Source organism: Rousettus aegyptiacus, unplaced genomic scaffold (genome assembly GCF_014176215.1).
Source record: "Rousettus aegyptiacus isolate mRouAeg1 unplaced genomic scaffold, mRouAeg1.p scaffold_m13_p_4, whole genome shotgun sequence".
Taxonomy (NCBI): domain Eukaryota; kingdom Metazoa; phylum Chordata; class Mammalia; order Chiroptera; family Pteropodidae; genus Rousettus; species Rousettus aegyptiacus.
The window spans coordinates 159022042-159044175 of record NW_023416307.1 but is presented as its reverse complement, the minus strand read 5'-3'; positions in this window follow the sequence as shown (position 1 = coordinate 159044175).

The window sequence follows — 22134 nt, the reverse complement described above, 5'->3', positions numbered from 1 at the left end:
GCGCTCGGGAACACCGCAGTCCGGATCTGACTTGTACCGCTTTCCGCAAGCCTGCAGATGGCAGCTGTCATTTTAAGATCAGGCCATTTGCCAAGATGCCGGTAGCACTAACGGTCTGGCCGTCGGTGTTAATAGCTCTGGCGATAGCTACCTGACTTCGTCACTGCCGCATCGCCTCGGGCCGGCGAGGGGCGGTGAGCTGAAATGGTCGCAGGCCTTCGCGGGCGTTTCAGGTGGGGCTCATCCCCCACCCCCTCCGCCCCCCCAGGGACACCTGCTGCGGCGGCAGCTCTGAGGGTGGCCTTGGGGGTCTGAGGGCTCAGATCGCCCCTGAGCATTATTTTCAAAGTCGGTGTTTCTGGCCCACTTTCGGACATGAAAAGGGAACTGTTTCCCGGGGGACAGAGAGCCGCCCTCGCTGCATGTCTCTGCTCCCTGCCTTCGGCCACCTCCCTCCCGCCTGACGGGCAGCCGGGCGAGGTGCTGTCGCCAATGCTCTCAAACAGGCCGTGGCTGACAGCGCGGGCGCCTGGCCCCGCCTGGCTCACAGCCAGCCGTAGGGCGTCCTCCGCCCACCGGGTGAGGGACGGTCAGGAGTCGGCCCCCGGCCGGGACGACGAAGCTGGGGACTTGGTCTCAGCAACCCCGGCTCCTGGCTGTGGGCGCTCTACTGCCGGGCGGCGCTGAACGAGTCTCCGCCGCCGGGTCCCTGCAGCTCTCATGGGAGCCCCAGGGGGGCTGGCGCCCCCGGCCGAGGGACAACGCACTGGTCCTCCGGCCCTTCACGCTCACGCGGCCACTCTCGCGCCCCTGACACTGGCCAGGGGAGCAGGTTCTGACGGCCACTGCCCAGGCGGGGGCTCAGTCCCCCGGGTCTGGCCCTGCGCCACACGCCCGTTGTAAGTCGTGGGTCCTCAGGTCACCCATCCTTCTGTCCAGCTTGACTACAAATCAGGGCCCCGCAGCCCACCTCACGGGATCGGCCTCTGGCTAGAACAGCCCGCAGCTCAGGGGAACACGAATGCGCCGTCCAGTTCGTGGCGCGACGCAGGTGCAACGGGGCCGCGGGCGTGACGGGAACGTGGGCGCGGCGGGGGCCACAGGCGCACGCCCAGATGAGGAGGGAAGCCCGGCGAGGCCCCAGGGTCTCGGGCACAGGAGCCTCCGTCCCCGCGGGGAGGGGGCACCGCGCTCCCGGCGTGCACACATTGGCGCCTCCGGAAACTGCCGGCCTCGGCGTCGGACCTTCGTGGGGGACCCATCATTACGATCGGTGTCGTCACAGTCGAGGGGGGCGGGGGTGCTGCTGGGTTCATCAATCCGTCTTTCTGGGGACCAGCCCCAACCCAGGAGCCCACAGAGAATCACCTCATGGGAACGGAAGGGGCTGCTGCCTGTCACCCAGGAGATTTAGGGGACTTGGAGCAGCTCTGCGTCAGACTCTATTGTCACTCAGGAAGCTACAAGGGTGTGTGGAGCCCTGTCAGAAACCCGGGTCAGAGACCAGATACCAGCTGGGACTGGAGATGAATCTCGATTAGCAAACTTAGTGAACTGCTGTGTGTTCTTAAATGTGAATTGACTATACAGAATCTGGCGTTTAAGATTATGGGCTCAGGAGTCCTACGGCTCTCGTCCCAATGGCAGCTGTCCTGCGAATTAGTTCTGAGTCAGTGGACGGCCACGTACCCGCTCATGTCAGTTTTACAGCAGCATTGTAAGAATTCGACGGACTATCCAGCGCCTAACGCGTGTGCATCCGGCCCATCGGATGCAGGGGAAGGAACGTGGAAGCTCGTCGACAGTGTTAGATCTGGGGTCTGAGGCAGAGAGACGCAGCGAAAACATTATTAATGATCTGCACCAGCTGTCGGAGCCGGGGAGCTCGAAGCCGAGCTGCATTAAACATGCACAATCCCCAGAAATCACGACTTGTTTGTCTGGAAGAGCCTAGGACGCCTCCTTTTCGACACCTGCTGCAGGTGCTGCTGGCTCGTAAGCAGCGCTGTCCGGGCGTGGATGTCGGCCCTGCCTCCCGGTCCTGCCGGGTGCTCAGAGCGGCCATGTCCCTCGGGGCCTGGCGGCCGGTTCTCAGGGGCCCCTGCCGTGAGCTGCGGGACCCCGCTGGTGCTGGCTCCGCGGTTCACTCGCAGCCTTAGCCTGTGGCCATCAGGGCTGGAGCACAGACGCCCAACTTAAAAGCTGCCGGAGTCTCTCTGAAGACAAAGCCGCTGCTGCATCAGAAGGCAAAAAGTGACGGCTCTTTGACAAAAGGGGACTCAGGGAGAAGCCAAGAGGGATATAGATTGAGTGAAGTTTTGTTTAAAGAAAGAGAAAAAGACCAAAAAAATAATGAATCTCGGCATCGTGTGTTTCTCCCGTGCGGCTCTGGGCTGTGCTTTGTATTCGCGACAGGAAGCAGGCGCGTAGGGCCTGCCCGGCCCGTTCTCCTTCCTTGGACCAGGCTGGCCAGCGGTGCTGGACCCTCGGGCGCCCGCAGTGACGGCAGATGAACAGTCTTCATGTTTACTGAGAACCAAAAGGCGTCGGTGGCAGCTGGTGTTCAGAAACGCCAGAAAAAGGTTTTCATTTGCTTTGTGCTTAACCTCAGCTAACGTTCATGGTCATTTCAGGGTCCGTTTCTTGCCTGTCTGTTTCTGGGTTTCCATCAGGGCCTCCCACGTGTTTACGACCCTCCGCCAGCATGCTCAGGAAGCAGGAGTCGTCATGTGACTGCAGCCTTGGGCCCGGGCCCGAGCCCCGGCTTTCGGAGGCTGTCGGAGGGTGTTGCAGCCGGGGCTCGGACTGTCTGCGGCCAGGCCTCCCCGTGTCCCCGTGGGCTCTGCCTCTTGGCATCACGAAGGCGCTGGCCTGCTCCGGGCTGGCTGTGAGTGGACAGAACCGGGTCGGGACCCTGAGTCTGCCCGCTGTTCGCTCCGCAGCCACACAAGACATGAATCTCTCCAAGCGTCAGGCGCCACACCTGGAAAATGGCACAACAGGACCTAAGTCATAGGAGGGCCGGGCGCACTGAACGAGGCAAGGAAAAACGTCCCTTCAGCGCGACCCGAATGTCTCACAGTGATGAGCAGACGCTGATGAGCGGAGCCTCTGTCAGAGCCTGTCACAGGGCCAGGGCTGCTGGGCGGGCCCGCTGGGCACGGTGACCCCAGGCCACCTGCGTTTAGTATTTTGGTCACGGAAGTGTCCCCGCGCCCAGAAAGTTTCCAGCTCACAGCAAGCACTCAACAAATAATCGATAAAAACCGAAGAAATGAGTGAAATGAATCAGTGAATGAATGTTATAGTTTCCCTTCCCTTCATGTTTATGATGGTCCCATTGCAGTTCCTAGACCACAAGAATTCAGATGTCCTGGGTGCGTGTGTGTGCGCGTGTGTGACGGAAAGTACATGTGTCTTAAACCAGCAGAGGTGAAGTCTTGGGTTCTTCCTGCTTCTTCGCTGCCATCATGTGCATGTGGTCATGTGTGCACTCATGTGCACAGTCACACATGTGCAGCCACGTGCGTGCAACCACACGTGTGCAGTCATGCGTGCAGTCACATGTGTGCTGTCACATGCATGCCGTCGTGTGCACAGTCACATACGTGCAGTCACATGTGTGCAGTCACGTGTGTGCAGTCGCATGTGTGCAGTCACGTACACATCATCTTTGAACAAGTCCCTACTTTCTGGCACAATAAAATGAAACTGGTCATTTTATCATTTCCCTCCTGTAGCCCTGAAGTCAGCCATTTTCCAAGAAACCATGATTCGTATTAGTAGAGAATGTGTTTTAGGAACCAAGATTTCGGTGCTGGGGAGGCTCACTGTTGCCACGCCATTGACGACCTCAAGCCCTCCAAAGGGACACAAACGTTTGTATCTAGAGACTTCTTTATTTACTGATATGAATTTAAAACAGAAATTTACACCAATAATCCTCATTCCAAACCAACAGGAAAGAGTTTATTCTCCCTTTCTCCATTTCCATATTTGTGTCTTTTTTTCTCCAACAGCAAGAACACCCCATTATCTCTCTTTTTATTGTTGAGTACATGTGTCTTAAACCAGCAGAGGCGAAGTCTTGGGTTCTTCCTGCTCCTTCGCTGCCATCATGTGCGAAACATTACATTAGCTTCAGCTGTACAAGCTAATGATTGGATATTTGTACACACTGTGAAATGTGTAGGTTTATTCTGGGTTATCTATTCTGTCCCATTGATCTACATGTCTGTTTTTATTACATGGCCATACTATTTTGATTACTATAGCTTTGTAATATAGTTTCATATTAGGGAACGTGACTCTTACAGATTTACTTTCTTAAGATTTCTTTGACTAGTTGGGGTCTTTCATGGTTCCATATAAATTTTAGTAATGTTTGTTCTATTTCTGTGGAAAATGCCATTGGAATTTTGATATGGATTTTATCGAATCTATAATTATTCGGGGCAATATAGACATTTTAACAATATTAATCTTCTAATTCACGAGCATGAAATATCTTTCCATTTATTCGTGTCTTCAATTTCTTTCATTAATATCTTATAGTTATCAGTGTATAGGTCTTTCACCTCCATTAAATTTATTCCTAGGTATTTTATTCTTTTGGATGCAACTGTAAATGGGATTTTTTAAAATTCATCTTTCTGATAGTTTGTTGTTAGTGCATGGAATGACGACCAATTTTTGTATGTTGATTTTGTACCTTGAAACTTTACTGAATTTGTTAGTGCTGACATTTTTTTTTTGAAGCATTCTTTAGGGTTTTCTATACATAAAATCATGTCCACAAACAGTGACAGTTTTACTTCTTTCTTTCCAATTTGGATGCCCAGTATTGCTCCTGCCTCATGCTCCACCTAGGATTGCCCACGCTATGTTGAATAAAAGCGGTGAGAGTGGAAGTCCTTGTCTTGGTCCTGATCTTAGAGGAAAGGCTTCCAGCTCTTCACCACTGACCATGACGTCAGCTGGGGGCCCGTCCTACATGGACTTAATTACGTCGAAGTCCATTCCTTCTGTACTCGCTTTGCTGCGAGCTTTTATCATAAATAACCACCGAATTTTGTCAAATGCTTTCTCTGCATCTGTTGCGACGACCTTATGATTTGTATCCTAAATTTTCTTAATGTATCACATTTATCGATTGGCAGATGTTCAAACTCACATTCCTGGAATGGACCCTGATGTTATTGCCCAGTGGTAAACGTGACAGGTTTGGAAAATGAGTTTGAGATTTACAATGCTGGGGAGTAGGACTAGGCAGAGATTTCTTTTTTCTTTTTTCTTTTTTACATGAATAGGAACCTTAGACTCCCCTGGTCAACTAATTGGCACAAATTAAAAGAAAACCTGCTTAAGTTGTGTATCTGCTTACAACCGCTTTGTTTTCCCTCTTTCTTGTTTTTTTTCTGTAAATGAACAAGCAGCTCTCATTTAAAGTGAAGCAGACAGCTCCCAGGTGCAGTCTCCTGAGAGACGAGAAGCAAGATGCCTGAAGATGGTGAAAATGTTTCCTGCCTCCTTTTCATCTTCAGAAAGGTTACTTTTAAAAGTTAACTCCTGAAGAGAAACAGATGTGGCCAGAAATTAAGGATTCAGAGCCAGGCCAGGAGAAATTCTCTGTGTCTGGTTTAGAGATGGAAGAGGTGGCTGTAGGTCCCAGAACCACCTCTGAGAATTATTCTCAAGTGGAGCAGGGGAGTCGGGGGGTGGGGTGCTGCAGCTCTCCCCGGCGGCTGTGTTCTCAGTCCCGGAGACCCGCAGGACAGAACACCTGCTTCCGCTTGTTGATCCTCCCTTCGTGACACACTCAGTGACTATATAGGACAATTCAGTTTCTTTTTCTTTTTCTCTCTGCTTTTTTTTTCCCTTGAGAAAATGAGATTTATTGCAAATATATCTTCTTTTTATTCTGGAGATAGTTCCTCATTTTTATCCAGTGTTCCTTGGAAATCAGACCACAGTTTTTACTGGAAAATCAGGTCATTTGCAGGTGAGACACTTTGAAAGCTAATTTGAAAATGTACACATCTGACAAAAGAATCAGAAAAATACGTGAGTTAAAAATTCTTCGTGATTATCCATGATGGTTTTCTGTGTCTTAACAAATATGGCCATATTTAATCTACTTCAACATATGTATTGTGTCACCCAGGAAAGAAATATTTGACCCAGTGACAGTTTTAAGACCTTTCACCTGTCCCTTTATATGACGGCATCCCCAGAGGTCCCAGATTCCCTCTGCTTCCTGGGTCCTTCACCTCATTCTGCATCTCTCATTCCACACCTGAGCTCAGACCTATTCCCTACCTTTCACGTGCTCGCTGGTTCTTTCTGTATTACGGTCACCTTTCACCTGAGCCCAAACATGCCCAGTGTGAAACCCTCCAGGAAAATGCATCTTTTCTTCAATCCTCCAAGAACGTAAGCATCAGGTCGGGTTGGAGATATATACCTATATGTGTAAATGACACACAGGAATACAATACAATATATAACACGTACCATCTGCTATTGGGTCAAGCTGTTCCAGGGGCGACACCCTAACTCACCCAGCCGGTGTCCGCGAGATCCCACACACAGAAGCAGGTGGTGAATATGCGTTAGGTCATTCATGCTTCAGATGCTAGTGGACTGGTAATACGCATCGTCCCATCTGGCACTGTAATCGTAACAATGTTTCCACGAGTGAGGGGACTGTGAAAGGCGGACACCGTCGTCCACCACATAAAGACGCCGTGGTCAGCGACTGACCACGTGTAATGCCGGTGGTCTCGTGAGGTCGTGACAGAGCTGAGAAGTTCCTGTCACCTATGAGGTAGCTGTCGCGACATCGTAGCGCGAGCCATTGCTCTGACCTACTGCGCGGCCAGGTGTGTGACGTGACCGCCGCGCGCAGCGCATGCTCCTCGACGGTGGTAACAGGCGGCCGTGTCGCCGGTTTACGTATTCACCATGCATTTCATTACCCTGGGGGCCACTCCTTCTGCTTACGACAAAAGCGTCGCTGCGCCAGCTCGCTGGGCTGCGCCACGGGCGGCCTCCCACACCCCGGTCCAGCGCGCCTCCGGCTGCAGCGCTTCCCCTGGCGCTGCGCTGGGTCCCGCGTCGCTGCAGTCACGTGGGGCCCGGGCCGGCGCCCGCGAGCCGCACTGCGCAGGCGCGCCGCGGGCCACGCCCCCGGGTGAGCGCGAGTCCGCGTGCGTCGTGCGCGGGAGGCCGAGGCGGCCCAAGCGCACGTCTCAGAGCCTGCATCTGGTATTAAGTGACAAATGGCTGCAATCTTGAGTTATTAATTTCTCGACCGGAGTAAATCTAGTCAATCAGCTGGTGGCACGTAAGTGACACGGCGCGCGTGCTCGTGCGTGTGCCGCGAGCCCGTGGCGCTTTTTCCCCCCGATCTTGGCGTTAGGTAGGCACAGCCGAGGAAGGTCTGACGCAGGGCAGCGGGGGCTCCTCACCGACGGAGACAGGCTCCCGTGGGGCGCTGCGACCCGCCGGCGCCCAGCGGGCCGCTCCCAGACTGCGCGGTGTTCTCTGATTAATACTGCTACACTAGTAACAGCAACTAATACTTAATGAGTCACTTACACATGCCAGGCACGTAGTAAGTGGGTGGGCAAGATACGGCACAGAGGGCCCTGTGGGTAACCCTTTACCAGGAGGGGAAGGGAGGTTTAGAAAACTGTGTTATTTTTTGCTCCTGTTACACAGTCCAAGAAAAAATTGTGACCTAGGAATCATCAGTTTAAAATACTTTTAGTTACTACGTGTAGCAGATCAGAATTACAACATGTCCTCCCGCCAGCGGCAAGGAGCATGATAAGACATATCGAGGTTGTCGGTAGTGCTTCTAAACTTTGAAAATAAGAGCTTTCAGAGCCTATAATTAATGAGCACTGTGCTAATTGGGCCCGCAGTCTCAGAGGGCCCCATGTGACGTGAGCATCTGTGACGTGCAGGGCCAGGGAAATTCTCCCTGATTGTTGTTACTGTACGTTCCAGGTAAGCAAAACGGTTGTCTGCTGGTGCACGTCAGCCTGTTGTTCGCCTCTCAATAAAATCGGACCACCCAGTGCCGTCCGCTAAGAGTGCAAGCCCCAGAGCCTCCCTGGCACGCTCAAGCCACGCTCAAGCCACGCCCAAGCCACGCCAAGCCGCGCCTCCCAGTCACGGCCACACCTCCCGGCCATGCCCAAGCCACGCCTCTCAGGCCACGCAGCACCAGAGGCCCTGGCCCTGGCTTGGGGAGACTGTGTCCTGCCCAGCCTGGCTTTCACTCCCGTGCTCACCAGGAATTTGAGACCCTCTGGCCGACGCGTGAGTGACCCACAGTGAGTGGCGCCATGCAGATAACACTGCAGGTGCATATTCAGGTAATTGGGGTTCGGCCTCGTTCCTGAAGCCACAGCGCTGCTTTCAGCAGAGCTCCAAAACCTGGGTGGCTCTGATGTGTCCCCCACTCACCAGTCATAGTTTTGTTGACCTGTCTAGAAATGAGCACTTGCTTGTGTTTTTCTGAGACCACGTCCTGTCTGGTATCCACCAGCTTAGCCATAGGAACAGCCCTGCCGTGGAACCCCAGCCCTGCGCCTGCCCGTGAGCGAGCGCCAGAGGCCAAGGTCTAGCTGGTAGACTTGCTGTCTGGCTTTGACAGGTGAGGCTGTAAGCACGGTTAAAAAGTGTGAACATAGAATGACTGTCTGCAGGCTTTGGTCAGCAAGCAATGTAAGGTTATACATTCTCATTGAAAAAAGAAAACCTAGTTCATCTGACTGGGGTTCAGATTTGCTTATACCGCAGTTCCCGTCGCTATGACGTGGGGACCCTATGTTGCTCCTTGCTGGCTTCCTGGTCTCGCAGACGTCCTGCCTTGATTATCTGTGCTCTGTGTGCTGTGCCCTCATGGCTCACTGAACAGCCTTCCACAGCTTCCACCTGGGTTTGCCCCCGAGCCCCGGCTACCCGGAGCAGTCCTTCTTCCCGCTTGGCTGGCAGCGAGTCCCTAAGGAGTGCGTATCGACTATAGAGCTTACCCCCAATTCCTGTTCGGTCTTGCTCAGCTGCGGCCAGTATATTCCCCTTTTTATTGAATGCTCCAGGTGATTGTTCTCTTTAGCCAAATTTAGAAGCTGTGTCCTCGGCAGTGTGGTTCATTACGGATGTGACTAGTGACGTCTCCTGAGCTGTCCCACTTCTCCGCCTCCTTGTCTGACTAGGTCTACCAGCCATCCTACTTATTTTCAAGGCTAAAAGCTTAAAAAAGAGGTCAGAGAAAACATCCGAGATAATGCGGTGACGGTAAAAGATAAGGGGAAGGGTTCTATTTGAGAACCGAAGTGGTTTTTCACCGTCAGCGGAGCCAGAGCTATGATGTGAGGAAGCAAACCTCTAGGACGACTTTGGTGTTAAAGAAGGAAAAGTAACACAGAGTCACTTGGCGGACTCAGCATGTTATCGAGCATCGAGTGTGTTTGGTTTTCGCGGATGCGGAGACACCGCGTCGCCACCATCACACCTACCTCTGCGTGACGGTGACATGTGTGAGTGCAGGTCTCATAGCACCCGCAGTGATGTTCTCCAGACTTCGCGAATGTGGCTTTGTGTCTCTCCATTTGTTACATTTAAATGAAGGTGGGGGGAAGACACATAGGTAAAGATGAGCCATGTTGGCGATACTTCGTGAGAGATGCATTATTCGTTCTCTGACACTTACTGACCACGTACGTGCAGCCACGGCAGGAGGCTATGGTTTCGTGACCGTCATGAAGAGAAACATCATCCCTTCCTTGCTAGAAGCCCTGCTAGAATTTACACGCTCATAGGGAAGAGACATTTTTTTTTAAGTTTATTTATTTATTTTTTATATCAACATGGTACATTATAGTAAAGAGACGTTTAAGATACAAGAATGGGATATTTAATGGAGGGAAGAAAGGTGGGTTAGGGGTCAAGGTTTCTGTGTGAAAGCTGGAATGTACGTCTCACCTCTAACTTTTACTTTTTTTTTCCTTGAATGGATGCTATTTTGTCACAGAGGGGAATTAAATAAATTAAAAAACAAATAGAGGTTTGCAGTGACAAGTTGGCTTGATCCTCCCAAGAGGGGTCACTTAATGCGCAAGGACGTTTTAGAACCCGATGCTCTGTGCGTCACCATGATTCTGCTACAGGTGTAGCCAGTCCAGAGGTCCCTTCCCTCTGTTTTGAAACAAGTTCCCGACTACAGTTAGCTTCTTCGCAGATAGATAGTGGAAATAGATATGAAAACTTAAAATTAAAAAAAAAGAATGAGTGTATCTAGGTAGCATATGTGTGTGATTTTTTTTTTCATGGTTATTGGCTGCATTCTGGGTACGTGACTCTGGAGAGCGTCAGAAAGGCTGTAGTTGGTCAGACGGTGCCAGTTCTGTTCCTAGGCAAACCCAAGGAGACAGGTTATGTGTGTGACGTCTCTAGCTCGACGTGAGGCCTCCGTAAAAGCATGCGTCTATAAATATTCAGGGAGGAAAAAAGGGTTGTTGGCATTTCCTCACGTGCAGTGGCCACTGGCTCTGTGTTATTAGGCTGTTTTGGACTGGGCCATACATCAAAACCAAGGTTACGATTGTTTTGATAACTAGTAAGATTGGGCAGGATTTCATTTTTGTAACTCTCACAACCATCCAAAGAAACCTAGATCCAAACACAATTATTTTGGGGGAAGAAGAAACGTACACCCTCATGCCTGATTGAATTCCTGAAGTCAAAACTCTGCATGACTCAGATGGAGGGCATGGGCCAGGAAGCTTGTGCTAGCTTTTGAGCTGACAAGGTTAAGTGCAAACTTACACAGCTACTACCTACCAGCCGCAGAGGACGGTGCCTTGAAAACTCCTTCCTGCCCTGTAGGGGAATGGAGTGACTCCAGGTGCACACATAACCTGGGCTGTTATATCAGTGCATTAGTTTAGCTCGTAAATGTGTTTATGCACCAGTTAAAGGCTGGTGTTTCAGGCACTATGTTCAGAAATGTGAACACAATAGAGAATCAAAAAAACTCAGGTCAACGAGATAGAGAATAATACAGGAAACAAAACATACATGTGGAAGAAATACATATAGAAGAGTTTAGGGGCACGTTGCAGAGGAAACAAAGGCAATCCAGTATAGACCCCACTGGACAGGTGTGGGCAGGTCCCATGGAAGGAAGGGGTGAGAAGTCCTCCTGGAAGTGGTGGTCTTTAAGTAAATATCTGAGAAGTGAGAAGAGAAGCCAGGACGCGACTAACAGGAGGGACATGTCCCAGGCCTCCGCTGCCCTGTGAGACAGCATACGCCGGGGACCGTGTGTCTGCCTTTGGGCTGGGAGTGGAAGGCGGTGCCAGGTCCACTGGGGAGGGGCCCGGAACCAGGTCATGCGCGCCTGGCGAGTCTGTGTGGTACACAGACGAGCCGTTTAAAATCCTCCTGGCCGTGGGGCTGTGTGGAGCGCACGAGAAAAAGGCGGCGGGGTGGGGCCTCACATGTAGCCGGGGCACCCGCTGGGCCGCATGGACAGGCGGCATCGCCACCCGGCCCGGGTCAGCCGCCGGCACCCACGCGCAGACCCAGGGGCGCAGGCACCTCCGGTTGACGCCTGTCCGGAGAGTTCCAGGCGCCCCGCCTTCGTGACTGCCCGTCTGAGGGTCCAGAAATCCTGGTGCCCAGACGAGACTGCGGGCTCCGCCCGGCCAGAGCCCCCAGCCACCCCTGCGAGCGAGAGGGATCCGGGGTGTTAGTGCATGAGGTCTGGGGTGGATTAACACATAGCGGAACCAGGAATTGGAACCGCAGCGAGGAGACGGGTCGGGACGGCGAGCTCTCGTCTCTGCGAGGACACGTGCCCCCGCCTCTGGCCGCTGACCGCTGGCCGCTGAGGTTCGCCGCAGCCGGGCCGCCGTGGCGGCCCTAACTGCACCTTGTCCACCTCACCGCAGGGCTTCCTCCAATCAGGCTCGGAAGCAACGACAAATAAAAATTTTTAAAAAGGAGATTTTGCTGGAGCAGTTATTAAAATCCATGGCAACCAGAACTTTCAGAAGTGTGTAATGTATGCCGCTGCAGTCCTCGGGTAGCTGAAATTCTCTTCCAAATGTTGAATTTAGACTTTTAGAGCATCTCTTGGCGCTCCCTTCCCAGGCGCACGGCCTCTTCGGCTGGTCTCACGCTGTGTCCTGTGCGGCCCCCGCCCCACCCGCGCTCCCCCCACCCCCGCTCCCCCCCGACTCGCCCCCCACCCCCACTCCCCCCCACGCCCCCCCATCCCCCGCCAGGCCCGTGTGACAGGGGGGCGCAGTAAACAGGTCCCCCCGAGCGGGGCGCGCTTCTGGTGGCGGAGCCCGCGCCAGCTGCCGCCCCCTCCCCCGCCCCCCCAGGCCCCCCTACCCCCCCAAGTCACTGCTCAGGGCGCTGGTTCAGGAATCATTTTCATAGTCCTAAGAAGATACATGCCGGCTCCTCTCGCTCCGCATCCTGCCGGCGTCTCCTCGTTGGGTCCGGATCAGCCGTCTATTCTTCCCGCCCAGGTTCCCTGCCACACCCCACTGTTTCTGAACGAACCCCGCTCGCGCCCGTGTCTCGAGCCGCGTGGGGCTCAGCGGAAGCGGGTCCAGCTCGCGAGACGCCACCGCCGGCCTCGTCGAGTAGGTGGCGCCGCCGCGACCGACGCAGCACCGCGTGCCGCGCGGGGCCAGCGAGAGGGGCCGGCGTGGCCGCTGCGGGGCGAGGGGCGGGGGGCGCGGGGCGCAGTCCGCCTGCACCAGACCCGCGCGCAAACGGGCGGCGGCGCCCGCGGCCGGGACCCCGCCCTGCCCGCTGCTCGCGAGGTGGCGCGAGCGGACGCCCGCGGGGACCCCGCAGCGTCCTTCCAGTGACGGGGGGGGGGGGGGGCGGGGACACAGGCGACGTCACTGTCACGGCCCCCGGGGGGGGGGAGCTGCGCGCTGCCCCCGCGCGAGGCGCCCCCTGACTGCTCCGTCCTTCTTCGCGCAGAACAAGCGCAGGGCTCATCAGGTTGCGTTTTTTTCTCTCTCGCGTTTCTGTCTTTCTGTGTGTGGTGCTGAGGCTTCACGTTAGACATCTGGGCAGAAGAATTGAGCTAATGTTCTGAGTAAAAACACTTAAATTAAAACTTCAAAGATCTCCTCAACTTATAATTAAATGTACCATATGGCTCCATTTTACTGAAAGTCAAGCCCTAATTTAATGTTTTCCTTTTCAGCAACAAATTTTATTGGCTTGTTCTCAATCATTTTTTATGTCAAGAAAACAATTACAACCGAGACAATATTTTGAAGTTATTAGACAGAAACGGTCTCTTACCTGGGGATAAAAATATTGTTTTTGGTGTGGAGATACCATTATTTAAACTAATTCGGGGAACATGGATCGTGTGCTGGGCGTAACAGCCGGCGCGTCGTCATGAGAAAGGCTCACACTTTCTCCAGGTTTCGTCGTCTCGCCGTTTAATTTGAGTACACTCGGAGACAAAATGCTGATTTTTGCACATTTTAACAGATATGGCTGAGCATCATTCGGGGTGTCTTAAAAGTGTTCGGTAAGCAAGTTACAATCCCAAGGCCAGCTTTTGTCATCCGGAAAAGTCCGGAGCGCCCCGTCAGCATCCTGACTAAGGGGGTGGGGCGTGGACAGTGGCCGTTAACGTTTAAAGGGAGCGGCGTTTTCCAGAAGGGACTCCGGCCTCTGTCCACCTCGTCACAGGCCTGCAGGTGGACAGCTGCAGTCGGCCTAGCGCTCAGCCACTTGGTTAGACCATCGGAGTGGTCGTGGTCTGCGGCCTCCGCCACCCAGGGCAGGTCACATGCCCCTGTCCCCCCAGGCGCGAGCCACGCCGGGTGGGCGCGCGGCGGAGCCTCCAGGGCGCGCTCAGCGTCGCTCACGGCGCTCGGCTGTCTCTGTTCCAGGCACCGTTCCAGGCTTCTGCCAACGGGGTGGTGACAGCGTCTCTGCCACAGGTCACCCATGGCAAACTCTTCCCGTGGTCTGCCAGCCCCGACCGGGGGCGGGGTGAGGGGCGGAGCGGCTGTCGTCAGAGACGGCCGCCATGCAGGGGGGGACCCGGACCTCTAAACAGAAACGAAGACCACGTCTGCGTACTGACGGGGACTGGTCGCCCAGACGTATCTGTCCTCACCCGGTGACTGGGTAGGCGGTGTGCGCTGGGCACCAGGCGCGGCTCTGGGCAGCGAGCACCTCAGAGCGCCCCCTGCTCCCCGAGAGCTCACGTCCTGCCGTAATGCAACTTATGCAGAAAAGTAAGAAGTAAGTCAACAGCACGGAGCTCCGTGTGCGTGTGACCAAGCCCGACCACGTGACCGAGCCGCGAGGGCCTGTGGGAGCGAGCAGGCGGCGACAGGCCCGCGTCCTTCAAGGCGAGACTACGCTCATGTGTCTCCTGTGCTCGGAGGTGACGCAGTGGGGAGAGGTGTGACTCACAGGCAGACACAGGCGGAGAGGGGGCGTGCACGGCCCGGGGGAGAGTCCGATGGGAGTGGGGGTGGACGCGAGCGAGGCAGCCTGTCGGCGGGTACGAGGCCACGTCCCGGGACTGCCCATGGCCCCCGCGGGGCCAGCGCGGCGAGCTTCTCCCATTCACGGGCCTGCAGAGTCACATGTTATCTGTGGCGTGTAACCCATGTCCACGGTGAGCTGCTGTTGCTGTTCTCACGGTTTAGATCTCATGTGATGGACCTTAAGGAAAAGGAAAGACAGGAAGGAAGGGAGGGAGGGAGGGAGGGAGGAAGGAAGGAAAGAAGGAAGGAAAGGAGGGAAAGAGGGAGAGGGGCGGGAGTGGGGAGGGAGGGGTAGGGAGGAGGGAGGGAGGGGGGAGGGAGGCAGGCCGGCCGGAAGGCCGTCATCTTGAGGGGGCGACAGCACAGGCCGTGACAGGGCCCCGCACCCCGGGCTGCGGCGTGGGCGTCAGGCTGCCGGCCAGCTTGGCTGCTGGACAGACAGCTGGCTTTGGACCTCAGCTTTGTAAGGAACGATGAGAGTGACTCAGATTTGTAACTCAACCAAGTGACAAATCACTGCGTCTCGTGCTGAGTCCGCCAAGTCACACGTCCACTCACTGAGCCAGGTCGGCCGTGTCGGGAATGTGCGTCAGTTCTGATTCCGACGGGCTTCCGGAAGGCCCTGTGGGGCCTGGTAGTGAGGGGGGGTGGGGTGCAGGACAGTCGGTAACTAGCCCAACGCAAAAGCAAGGTAGAAAACACAAAACCACGTCAGCACTGGGTGACACTGCCCAACCCAGCCGGGCGTGGAACGGCCTTCACGTCGGCGTCGGAAGGGAGGCCCTCGGCGTCCGTGGTCATGACGCTGCCCTGGGCGCTGGCCTCGGGCACTGGGTGGAGCCGAGGTGCGGGTGATGGCCTTCCTGTGCACCCGGCCACCACGAGCTCTGACGGGCACCACGAGACCTGTGCTGGTTCAGCCTGCGGACGTGACGTGCAGCCCGTGGCCTGCAGGTGAGGACGCGTGTCCACAGTTGCGTCTCGTCACGTGAGAAACGTGTCTCGTCGGGCCATGTCTACCAGACGGTGGTCCCTCCAGGGGGCAGGGCGAGCGGACGCCTCTGGACAGGACGCCCCTCCAGATGCCTGGGACAGTGTCCACGACCACGGGGAGAGGCCGGGACTGCAGCCTGAGCGGACGTTCGGCAGAGGCGGGTTCTGGGGAGACCGTTGAAGTGATGGCGAGGGGTCTAGAGGGTCGCGTAACGGAGGAGGCCGAATAGTGGCCGGTGAGAGAGGACAGACCCGGACTGTGACGGACGCTCTGCGGCGGGCGAAACGCCCTGACCAGCGTCGCGAGCTGCCAAGACGCCTGGGTGGGAGGAGCGTGGTCGTGGCGAACTCGCTGGTGTCGTTAAGAAACTGCCGACCACGCAGGCCGCAGCGGTCGCCAGCCTGACCGGCCGGCAGCCATGACTGTCCCGCCCGGACCCCCAGTAGCAGCAGGACTGGGACCCGCTGACAGCCCAGGTGATGGTGAGCAGCTTTTTGCAACAAAGCACGTTTGCACTAAGGTCGTGCATTTCTTGGGCATAACGCTGCTCACTCGATGGACTGCAGTGTGGGTGTCGCTCTCGTGGGCACGGGGACACCAGAAAAAACTGTGCCTCCTTCATTCCAACATTCGCTGTGTCGTGGCGAGCTGGAGCCGACGTGCCGAATCTCACGAGGACGCCAGTGCTACAGCAGGAACTTCCAGGCCCACGCTACTGGTGAGAAAACGGGAAGTCTTACTAAATATGTTTTTCTAAGGCGTGATAGAATGTTAATATGATATTCCATTTGTTTTAAAAAATCAGCATATTAAAAGATAGTTTCCTCTTCATCTGCTAACATTTTTTAACAGTGATGACGATCTTATGCTCTTCATGTAAAGTAGAATTTTAAAGCACCTTGTCTTTGTATTTGTACGAGATAACATGCCCACTAATGACAAAGGGACACAGAAAATGGAACCTATTACATGTTCTCGATTTGATGAGATTATGAGTGTTTGTTGCAAATCATAAAAGATGGTCTGTGTTAAAAATTTCTCATAAACTAGCAAATTGAACTCAGCATCCGCCATGCTGGAGGAGCTGAGAGGTCGGACCCTTTCCTCAAAACCCAGGTCCCCTGCTAAACCAAGACCGTTCGCTCTGGGCACTCGCTGATTAAAATTGCCAGAGAAGCTCCGACAACTGCTAGTCCAGTCAGTCCATAAAATAGAGGTAAGTCCACGAGATAAAATAAAACACGTGTGTCGGGAGCCTTTAAAAATGACTCGTTTCGAGCTATTTTCTTTTTCCATAGGTCTTCTGATTTGATTTAATCATTGGGCAGTAATTTTGTTTGTGAAGGGACGTTCATGCATCATTACATTTAAGTATCAGGTATTTCCCCCCTTTAGAGACGCACAAAGGTTTTTCATAACATGTCCCCACACTTAGGGTAGGTTAGCACGTCAAAAGGGCAAACCGCTGTGTGGGGACTTTTCAGGGGCCTCTTCGGCTAAAGGGGTGCGTGTTATGAGCCCGTGCCGAGTGTGACAGACACACCATGACCGCATGGGAAGAAGGAGGGAATGGCTATGAGGATGAGGAGATCCCAACCTCAGGAAGGTTTTAAAATGATTCTTCAAACAGCCACAGTGGCCGCAAACTCGTCTTCTCATGAAACAATTAAAATGTAAATTCGGTTGCCTTTAAGCGCTGTGCACGCTTAACAATGTGTGAAGAGCTCTGTGGTTCCAGAGCTCGTTCACTGACTTTCTTAACATGAAGCCTTTGGGGAAGAAACAGCTGTGGCCTCTCGTTGGCCTCTGAGTGCTCCCATGGCCTGTGGGACGGAAGTCGTCGCACAGAGGCGGGACGTCCATCCACGGCCCGTGCTCACGCCACCTACTCTGTCCGGGGGACCTGGTGTCGGCCTTCAGCTGAGTCGTCTGATGGAGCAGCACACACACGCAGGGTACCCGGTGGTCGCTGGTTCCAGGCTAGTCAAATTAATGAGTGTTCGAAGATAGCGAGGTGTCACGGAAATAGCGAGCCGCCGTTCGTGTGCTGCTGGAAGTTACGGCGTTCGATCCGAGGCTCCGGGAGAGCTGTGAATCGGTTGAGTGGAGGCGTGCGTCTGTGTGCAGCAGGGGCCTCGAGGGCATTTGACGGCGTTTGCGATACTGTTTCCGGTCAGACGGCTGCGAGGCCGCATCGGGCGGGCGGGACTGTCCCCGTGCGGTCGCCGTGCACGCCTCACCGCGCCTGGTCCCCCTTTTGAGCAGCCACGTTTCGTCCCAGTGTGGACACGCTCTGAGTATCGGTTTCGTCTGTCCCTTTCCCGCTCTAACTGCTCAATAAGGTGACCGTGACGTCCCTGCCCTCCCGTGGGGAGGACACCCTTCCCTCAGCCTCACCCCTCAGCACACGAAACCTCTGAAACAGTCGCCTCACTGTGTTTCTAAACTATATTTTCCAAATTTTTTTTTTTTTCCTCGAGGAATTCCATAATGACCACCTCGGTACCCCTCCTAGGGGAGGTCGGATTGGGACGGGTGCCCTGACTTTGATCTATTACCTGTTTTGCTAGAACAAAACAAGAATCCTCCGTTCAGTCACGGCCACCTCTCGCTGTGTGCATGCTTTAGAAACTTCCCCACTCTTTGGCGTTAAGTTACCTTTTCTTCCTTTTTTTCTCGTCATGTGCTGACATTCCAGTTAAATATTTTGCTCTTAGCCTATTTACACTGTGTTATGACTCTGTCTGTTGCTTCTGGGTCCAGTGACCGGGAGATGCAAATCCGCGGCTCCCCAAAGCTGCTGTTTCTCATTAAGAAAAAGGAATGACCAAAGCAAACCTAGATGACAGCGCAGAGACTGAGGCTTAGTGTCACTTCTGAAGGAACGAGAAAGTTTATTCCTTTTTTTTAGACATTTCTTAAGCTTTTTTTTCTTTCATAAACCTAATCATTAAGTTCATTTAAAAACAAACATATAACAACAAGAACAAAAAAAATCAGTCATTTCAGGAAGAAAACTGGAACGGACCAGTAATTAAATTATACATAAACACAGTGCGGTCTTTTGTATCCTGTATTTGTCAACAATGCTTTCCACCTGCACGGCTTGGACAGAGCCATCTGTCAGAGCATCCGCCGGTGGCAGGTCCTGTGTCTGCCCGTGCTACGCGGTGGCATTGCCTGTAGCTGGCTGCCCGCATTCGAGTGCAGCTGAGGGAAACTCTGACTTAATTTTAATTAATTCTAATGAGCACCTGTAGCTGGCGGCCTCCATACCAGACAGCACAGGTCTAGAATGTGAACATAATGGATAATTCTGAAATCATTCAGATTATAATTTTGAGGGGTATTTTCACTTTTAAGGAGGAATCTCTTAATCATTCCTAAATCAAACCACAGTAGTCCCTTTATTCTAAGCATTCCTAGTTGTCCTAAGAGGGATGCATGTTTAAACATCGATAATATTAGAACTTCACTATATGATTAAATTCTCATGACTGCTCTCTAAAGCAAGTATTTCCTTTAACCTGGTTAACATGAAAAGACTAAGGCTTACACAGTATTTTTCTTGCAGTCACACAGCCTCACCATAGCAGGGCTTATCTGAAATCCACATATTTCTGATTCCACGTTGTGAGATCTTAATTCTAATGTGCCTCGTTAACTGTTTGCTGTTTTCCCAGTGCTTCGTAGATACTCAACAGAATAGAAATAACATTTAAAAATGTCCACTGTCACTGGGGTGAGCTACTATATAAATGCTAGCTACTCCTCTGGCATAGTAAGTCCACCGGAAGGTCTAAACCTGAACACACACACACACACACACACACAAAGTCCAAAACATGAGGACTTTTTACAACTTCATTCCTTAAAAACCCTTCTTGGTAGAAAACACTTATATCCGCATAATTAAAAAAATTGTTTGCACCATCTGTTAAGTATACTCATGAGCTGGCAGAAGAGTCAGGAAAATCTCGCCTGCTCGAAAGTGCAGACATGCCAACCCTGTCCCCTGTGCCGGTCCCTCGTGGCTCAGGGCTTTGCTGCCCGAGTGCGGCCTGCGGACAGCAGCAGCCACCTCCACTGGCATCCCATTCGCAGCAAGGACAGCTCAGCGCCAGCCGGGGACGCAGAACCGGTCTGCGTCTCCCTAGGGCCACCAGCGCCTTCTCAGATGACTGCTTTTAAATGCCTCAGGGCAGCTTCCGGGGAGGGGAGGAGGCCCAGAGCCCAGGCCGGGCGCCAGGCGGGCTCAAGAGCTCAGGTAAAGACTGGAGGTCCCAAAAGGCCCAGCCCACTGTGAAAGGGGGAGCCAGGGAAACCCCCCATTGAAAGAGAAAGACAAGGAAGATATGCTCATCTTGGCCTCAGGTGGAGGGTAGGAAGTCTTTCCAGAAATTTTGCAGGCAAAACAGAGCTCGGAGGAGTTTCAGGGCCAGAATTCACGTCGCCCCATGTGGCCTGAAAAGTCTTGATCAGAGAATTCAGACTGAAGAGTTCATAGGCGGTCGGGGCCTAGGAGAAACTGGCAGAATGGAGCAGTGCCCTGTAAACCAGGCCTCAGGCATCTCCTCTCACATGCCAAGTCCCACCGAACTTCCATAGCTTAACGCATAGCTGAAATAATGGAAAACACCAGCCACGCCATCCAGAGCTGACAGAACCGCTAACAACATGATTAGACCTACGCATTACACACAGAGTATAAGCAAAACGTTTGTGATGCTCCTCAAAATGAAATTAAATTGTCAACCACGGTAGCAACGACAACAACAAAAGATACTTGGGCCACTAATATTTTTTAAACTTTCAGAAATTTTAAGAAGAAAATTATGAAAATCTTCCTTTAAAGACATCAAAAATGAACCAACAAAAATTGAGATGTAATATCTTCACCAATCCTAATATTCAGCATTATTAAATTAAACTATTTATGAATGCGATGCCAGTTACAATCAATAATTTTTTCATGAAAAATTTGATATGTTTATATAAAAGAGTAAGCCAGGGCACTTTTGAAGAAAACCTGTACGGTAAAGAGACTTAGCAGTCAATTCAAGACTAATTTTAACGCTATCGTCACGAGGACATGTGGTATGAATGCAGAGAAAGACAAATTGAGCAAAATAAAGAGTCCAGAAGTAGACCAGTGTGTAGCTGGGGACGCGTCAGGATGACGGGGAAGGTGCCGTAGATCAACAGGGCATGCTGGTACTGAGAACGAAGGTTTGGGGCGGCGGATTCTACATCGATCACGTGCAGAGTCAGTTTCAGATAACTTACATGTGGATATCAAAGACTTGCTGAACATGCTTAGAGAAATATGATTACAGCATTTGTGCCCTTGGGCTAGGGAAATATGTCTTGAATGGTGCAAAAACCCCCCCACTAAATACTAAGGATGAATTTGAAAATATTTTTACTTTACTAAAATCGAGCACTTCTGGTTTTCAAGAAAACACCATCAATTCAAAAATGGGAGAAGATACTTGCGACGCCTCTAAGCGTAAAGGATCGGCGTGCAGGACGCGTAAAGATACAGGAAGAGCCGCAAGTCGCTGAGAAAAGTACAACCCGGCTGCGAAACGGGCAGCTTCCCACGCAGGAGGGGAGGACCCGGGGACGCACACGGAGCCCGACTGAGCGGCCACCGGGAGGACGTGAGCCCAGCCCCGCCCGTAGGGGCAGAGCCCAGACGGGCCCACAGCGAGCGGTCGCGTCGTGGTCACCGCCGGCCGGGTCGAAGAACCCGGCCAGAAAAACACGCCTTGCAGGTATTTGTTCACCAGTAGCGGTAGTGTCAGTTAGTAGCGGCCCGTCGCAGAACGGTTTGGCCTCACGTGTTGAACACGCGTCCTCAGCAGTTCCGCTCGCAGCCGTGAGCCCGAGAGGAGCTTCTGCCCACGGGCATCCGGGCTGCTTGTGCAGGTCAGTATGTCGTTAGACGGCAGACTGTCGTTAGAGGACTCGTGAGGAGAGCTTGTCGAATCACTGGGTGAAAAGAAAAAAAGCATCAAATGTTTTGACTTGGATGACAACCTCTAAGAAAGCCAAAATTTTGTGGTACATTTAATAAGTAAATCGGTAAGTTTGAGAGAATAGTTTATTGTATAAATAAGGGGCATGTTTATTGATAATGAAATACCAAAACTGGCAGCCTTGAGAAGGCATTTCTACTGTCACATGAGCTTATGAGAAATTCTCTGGCAGCTGGTTAACACAGGTTTCTGCTCCCCAGCAATGCGGGGTGGGGGGGGCACCGGGTGAGGCTCCAGGTTTGCACTCGTAATAAGCTCCCAGGTGATGCTCATACCTCTGTCCAGAGGACCACAACGCACCGTTCAAAGTCCACCGACATGCAAGACATAAGTTACCGATGCCATGAAAGAAACGCCTTCGCCGCACCGAACGCGAGGATTTGATGATTGTGAATTAACGATGATCACCGTTACCCAAGGTGTGCTGCTGCTTTACCTGTGTTGCTGGAGGTGACCACTTGTGAGCGTGTAAAATAAAAGGGGGTAGAAAGCAAGCAGTTCGGCTCGACATTACTGACAGTCAGCGTTTCCCCCGAGT